This window comes from Mirounga leonina, unplaced genomic scaffold (genome assembly GCF_011800145.1).
Source record: "Mirounga leonina isolate KUSES-001 unplaced genomic scaffold, KU_Mleo_1.0 Mir_126, whole genome shotgun sequence".
Lineage (NCBI taxonomy): Eukaryota > Metazoa > Chordata > Mammalia > Carnivora > Phocidae > Mirounga > Mirounga leonina.
Genome location: NW_023270314.1, coordinates 14,242,760 through 14,249,923, shown reverse-complemented (window position 1 = coordinate 14,249,923; position 7,164 = coordinate 14,242,760).

The window sequence follows — 7,164 nt, the reverse complement described above, 5'->3', positions numbered from 1 at the left end:
GCTCAAATAAATAAAATAAATAAATCTTTAAAAAAAAAAAAAGATCTTTAAAAAAAAAAAGAGAGAGACATTTTAAAGGAAAAGGAAGAGGGGCACCTGGGTGGCTCAGTCAATTAAGCATCTGCCTTTGGCTCGGGTCATGATCTTGGGGTCCTGGGATCGAGTCCCGCATTGGGCTCCCTGCTCAGTGAGGAGTCTGCTTCTCCCTCTCCCTCTGCCCCTACCGCTGCTTGGTTTCTCTCTCTCAAATAAATAAAATCTTTAAAAAGAATAAAGGAAGAGGAAGAATAGACACAACTTAGGGATTAATTAGATGTTCTAATATCTGAGTGTCATCTTTTTAGGTGAATCCCCCCCACTACAGACATAGCTCAAACCCTGTGCTTACCTCCATCATTTGGCAATGATACAATTTAACAAAGAGGTAATAGGTGAAGCTTTTTTAAGAGCAATGTGGGAGCTGTAAGGAAGTGGTTTTTCTCAAAATATGAAGTAGTGGTCAAATATTATGGGGAAGGTGTCAGCCAACAATAATCCTCCCCAAACAAAGCTAGCCGGGAGAGAAGTAAAGAACACTCATTTCTCCCATGTGGACTATTGATCTTAAACCACTGAGTATGGAGTTCTTACAGGTTGATCCAGCAGCTATGTGAAAAATAAGAAGCCTCCGCACAATTTGAGTTATTTATCACTTATTGATGACACCACCTGGGTTCAAATCCTGGCTGGGCCACTTCCAACCTTAAGCCAGTTATAGAACCTCCTCACAGCGGGTTCCTCACAAGGCAATTGGACATTTTATTGGTACCTACTTCACAGTTGGGAAGAGTCAATGAGTTCATTCACTAAAAGCACTTCATGGTTGACACATCATAAGCACTCAAAATTAGCTATTATTCTTGTTCATAAATAAAAGGAGAAGATAAAAATACATAAATGTTCTATTTTTCTCAGTGTGAAAACATTTTCTGTGCCCACTCCAAATTCTGTTTTCTTCTATTAAAAATGGAATTTCACAGATTTTTTAAAAATGTTTTTTTATTTATTTACTTGAGAGAGAGAGAGAGAGAGACAGAGATAGCTAGAGAGAGAAACGAGCTGGGAGGAGAGGGAGAAGCAGGCTCCCCGCTGAGCAGGGAGTCCGATGCAGGGCTCGATCCCAGGACCCTGGGATCATGACCTGAGCCGAAGGCAGACGCTTAACCAACTGAGCCACCCAGGTGCCCCTGGAATCTCACAGATTTTATATCCCTGAATGAAATAAGCCATTGGGTAAAATGAGCTGTTGTTAGAACGTTATGGCTTTTTTTTTTTTTTTCAGGAGAATTTTCAAATTCTTTTTTCTACTACCCTGCATATGATTGCTTTATCCTCAGTGTACTTCTCTTCCTGCATGCTACTCATTCCTTAGCTTTTTGCTCCTTATCATTCCAATCTAGTTCTTTGTATCTTAATTTTTTCTAATGCTTCATAAGCTGGGTGATTTTTTTTCCCTGTCTTTGGCCAGAAGTATGCGTCATATGCAGGATCTTCTCACAAATGCAGGGGATTTTCCAGCCATTTAAAATGAGCCCAGGAAAACACACCTGCTAATCTGAAGGCAGTCTGACTTCTGCAACCAGGCTGACCCTGTGGAATGCTCAATTAGATTTCCATTCCATGAAGTCAGTCTTCTTCATCTTTTGCTGATTAGGGATTGCATAAGCGCTACATTTTTCACTTGCTCCTCGGCGTGCCTTTCTTCCGTTCAATAATTCATCCCAGAGCCAATATAACACACTATCTCATCAATGTCAGTTTAATAATATCTCTGCCTCTATTTCCATCAATCACCGTTATCTGAAATAACAAACCTCTAGTCCAGTCATCCTCTCTCCCCTTGATCTCTTTTATTTTAGCCCCTCGTATTCATCACCACTTGATATTTATATTTATTTGCTCTTTGTCTATCTCCTTCCACTAGAATATGCAAGGACTTGTTCTGTTCACTGTTATTCTCTTGTGCCCAGAACAGTAATTGTCCTCAAATATGTACTGACTGAATAAATGAGGTGTAACCATTTGCTTTTCTCACTAATACTTTCCAAACTTTTGCTGCTTTTTTTCACTTATTATACAGAATGAGATCAGTAATTTCCATAACATGCCTAACAAATAAAGACCAAGATGGCCAATGAGGGATCAATCTGCAGCATCATACCTCTGTGGTAGCAGAGTTGATCTGCTTTTGCTTTAGTGCTTACCTTGCCTATTTGTTAGGAAAGGAGGCTCTAGAAAATATATTTAAGAAAGCAATAATTTTTTTAATCAACATATTCTCCTATAACTTAAAAACTTATATACTGAAACAGAAACATAAGGGCATGGATTTAGCCCCACAAATATTTTAGCTTGAGTAAAAACTTACATAATAATGCAGACTAAATTGAACTGTAATTGAGGTAACTGAGGCCGTTACTTTGTAACATTGAGAGAGAAGGGCTTAACATCAGTGGCAATTAATTACATCAATATTTCCACTGAGGTACCCATGTGGCAAAGAAGAGGGCACGAAGGCTTCATGGGATCTTACGGTATTACCAATCTGTCTCCTCAGAGGGAAAATTACTTGTATCTTTTACCTTAAAATGTATGTCAATTTTTCATTCTATATATCATTTTTTAAAAGATTTATTTACTTGAGAGAGAGCGAGAGAGCTTGCGAGCCAGGGAAGGGGCAGAGGGAGAGGGAGAAACTCAAGCAGACCCCTTGCTGAGTGCAGAACCAGATGCAGGGCTCGATCCCAGGACCCTGAGATCAGTGACCTGAGCTGAAATCAAGTGTTGGCCACTTAACTGACTGAGCCACCCAGGCACCCCTCTATACATCATTTAAAATATATATGTATAGGGTGCCTGGGTGGCTGAATTGGTTAAGCGACTGCCTTAGGCTCAGGTCATGATACTGGAGTCCCAGGATCGAGTCCCGCATCGGACTCCCTGCTCAGCGGGGAGTCTGCTTCTCCCTCTGACCCTGCCCCCTCTCATGCTCTCTCTCTCTCTCATTCTCTCTCTCAAATAAATACATAAAATCTTAAAAAAAAATAAATACATATATATAAAGACATATCTTACATATTAAATAATATAGCATGAGTTAACTAGACACTCCCCAAAGCCTTTTATCTTCAGTCTTTTTGTCCCTTTTTGGTATATCACTACTTAACTTTTTTTTTTTTTTCACTACTTAACTTCTAAGAGTCTGGATTCCTGGTTGGAGAATTATGGAACTAGATATCAGCTCTTTGTGGGTAGGGCTTTATACTTCCTTAAATTCATTTTCCTACTGTACAATGTTGTCTCAGTGTTTCAGCATTTAAAACTCCACTGAATCATGCCTCCAGTGCAGTTTTCTAGCCCCTTGGCCCGTTAACTCCCAATCTACATACTTTAACTAATTTGCAGGAACTTTTTTGGCAAGGGCTATAACTGTTTCCTTATGTCTCTCACTGTGCCCACCAGCACAACCATCTAGTATACAATCAGTCTTAAATCAGGAAGGATAGGCTAGGTTCTGCTGACAAGACAAACAACTCCATAATCTCAGCGGATTAACACAACCAAGATTTATTCTTACTTACTCAAAGTTTACTGTAGGCCTACAGAACTCTCCAGGGCAGTTGTCCATTATATGATGGCTCACTGTTGCACCTCACACTCCCACAATCATCAAGGTAAGGAATAATTAAGGATAGAGAGCTGAGCACCCACAGTCAAATACTTCCACCTTGAAGGGACATGTTGCTCTTATTTCATTGGCCAAAGCAGGTCAGATGGCCATGACTAACTTCAGGAATGTACAGTCCTATTGTGTGCCTAGAATGAGAGGGGAACCAGATATCAGGTGACGAGAGTACTACGTGCCATACACATGCCTCTCTGTTGACTGAATGAAATTGAACACATTTTTACTATAATTTCTGCTCTGTATATAATTACCAATCTTTTCGGTTATCCTATTATTTAACTCATTTCTTGTTATGATTCTACCATTCCCCTTCAGACATTAATTTAACAAACAAAAGAGACAAAATGCTAATTCAAAACACTCATCAGGATAAATTCATCTGAAGTGCTTTCGTATAACTGCGAAACCATCCTTATCATGACTTCACATTAATTGCATGCTTTCCTTCATGACATTAATTAAACAGGTCACTAACCCTTCCTTATTCCCTCCCTGCTCTCCTGATAAAATGTTTAGGTTTTACTAACGATAACTTCACAGTTACCTGCCTTGATACCATCCAGGCATTCCAAAACAAATACATTTCCAAAATAACCAGAAGACACATTATATTTAACATGGGGAAAAAAACAACAACAAAAAAACTTCCACATGAGAAGCAGTATGAATGAGATACTGAAAATTCTTTACTTCGTGATTTAGATTGATTTATTTAACAAGGTTTTCCTAGGATAGATTTCAAGGGTACATTGAAATGAGAGCTTGATTAGTTTGAGATGAATAGCCTTGGTTTCAGGAGAAAATGGTTAAGCCTTTTAAAAACTTCTGTGGCTTCTCATTACCCTTACTGTGACCTCTCAAAGTACTGTGTGTTCTGGCTCCAGCCCAGCTCTAGAGCTTCATCTTGTACCTATTTCTTATGCTCTTGACTTCAGCTACTGGCCTCATGTCAATCCTGGAATCCCTCTTGTTCTTCCCCACTGTTTCCCCCATGACACTGACTTTCTGGAAAATCCAGGTCAGTTGTCTCAGAGAATGTCACACATGCCAGATCAAGTTACACATACTATGGCCTATTTTTGTACAGCACTAGGGCTAAGAATAGTTTCTATATTTTTAAAGGGTTGTAAAAAAAGAGAAAGAGGAGAAAGAAGGAAAGGGAGGAGGAGGAGGTGGTAGGAGAATTATGTGATAAAGGCCATATGGCCTGCAAAACCTAAAATATTTACTATCTGACCCTTTACAAAACAGTTTTCTGACTTTCTAGATCTTTCTGTTTCCTCATGGTATTATTTAGTTTGTACCTCAGTCTCTTGGATTGCAGGCAAGTTGGAAATTAGATCTGGAAATGTGCTGTCCAATATGGTAGTCAGGCAGGCACGTATAGCTACTGGGCACTTGAAATGTGGCTAGTCTAAGATGTGCTATAAGGGTAAAATATACACCAGATTTCAAAGATTTAGCATGAAAACAAGAGTGTAAAATATTTCATTAGTGATTTTTATGTTGATTACCATGTGGAAGTAAAAATGTTTTGGATATATTAGATTAAATAAAATGCATCATTAAAATTAATGGTACCTGTTTCTTTTTTTAATGTGGCTACTAGAAATTTTTAAATTACATATGTAGTTCACATTTTATCTTTATTGGATAATGCTGGTGTAGAGCCTTAATTAAAATCAGGTTAGGGGCACCTGGGTGGCTCAGTCATTAAGCGTCTGGCTTCGGCTCAGGTCATGATCCCTTGGTCCTGGGATCGAGCCTCGCATCGGGCTCCCTGCTCGGCCAGGAGTCTGCTTCTCCTTCTCCCACTCCCCCTGCTTGTGTTCCCTCTCTAGCTCTCTCTCTCTCTCTCTCTGTCAAATAAATAAATAAAATCTTGAAAAAAAGTCAGGTTAAATGTTTTTGGCAAGAATCCTTCATAGCTGATTTTATGTACATCATACCTCGAGAAACAGAACATCAGTTTGTCTCATTAATGACACTAAATTTGACACCTAATTAAGGGGTGACTGACAAAGATCTTCATTGTAAAAGTACATTTTTTCCTTTGCCATTTGTAATCTAGGATAGCCACGATACTATTGAGCCATGGTTTCCCACTGACTTTTCACTTAATGGTTTTAGTGTCCTTTGATGGTCCTCCCTTGAATCAGTTATGTCAGGGATTGCAAAACGGTGTTTTATATTTTAAGAATTTCTTTTTAAATTTCTTACCTGGCATTCTTTTCTTCCTTTTCTTTTTCTTTTTTTCTTTCTTTCTTCCTTAAAAAGGTTTTTTTTTTGTTTTTAGTGAGTATCACAATGGACACATCCCTTAAAAAAAAAAAAGATTTATTTATTTCAGAGAGAGACAGAGTGTGTGGGGGAGGGGAGGGGGAGAGGGAGAGGGGAAGGAGACTCCCTCTGAGCATGGGGAGCCAGTGCTGTGCTAGATCTCTGGACCTGGAGATCATGACCTGAACCAAAACCAAGAGTCAGATGCTTAACCTCTTAACTGAATGAGCCACCCGGTGCCTCCACATCACTTTTTATGCACTCAGTGTGTTACAATCAAGTGCAGTAATTATTCTTTTTGATACTCAAATTTCCCTAAATTTGGCTAGAGGAAGTCCCTTCAAGCTGGCTCCTGAATCCTTTCATCATAACCCCATTGGTTTTTGAGGGCTTCCTTGCCATCTGGTACAAGAAGTCCCAGGTCTGCCTTGTATTTTCCTTGTTTTAGAGGTAGAAACTGCCGTTCCTTAAGAAGCCTCCATTTCTTTGAATGAGAAATGGTATTCCAAAACCAAGATCATGGTGGTAGATATGATCAGAGTTACTGGAGTGACATTATTTTCAGGCCCTCTTGGTAGACAGAACTAGAAAACATATTTTAAGAAATCAAAAGATCATATTGATGTTTCTAATTCAAGTTTAATATTGTAGGAGTTTCTCTTGTTTGATTTCTTTTCATGTACATTAAAAACCTTCATTTGATGAAACATAAAGACATTTTCTTATTTGCTTTATCCTACAACATGTAATTTCAAAATTATAATAACATTATTAAAACTAACATTAACCATAGTGTGTGGTGAAGTTTAAGATTACTTTATAGAGGGGCGCCTGGGTGGCTCAGTTGTTAAGGGTCCTGGGATTGAGCCCCAAGTCAGGTACCCTGCTCAGCGGGAAGCCTGCTTCTCCCTCTCCCACTCCCCTTGCTTGTGTTCCCTCTCTCACTGTGTCTCTCTCTGTCAAATAAATAAATAAAATCTTTTTTTTAAAGGATTACTTTAGCTCTTTTGTCCTCAGCATATACCCTACTAAAGGTATATAGTCAGAGTAACTTAAAATACTTATTTGAAGTATTCAAAAGTAACTTGATGTAATTATTTTCCCTGACAGATTATGTTATACATTTGAGAGACTCTTTGATTTGTCTGTTTGTGTTC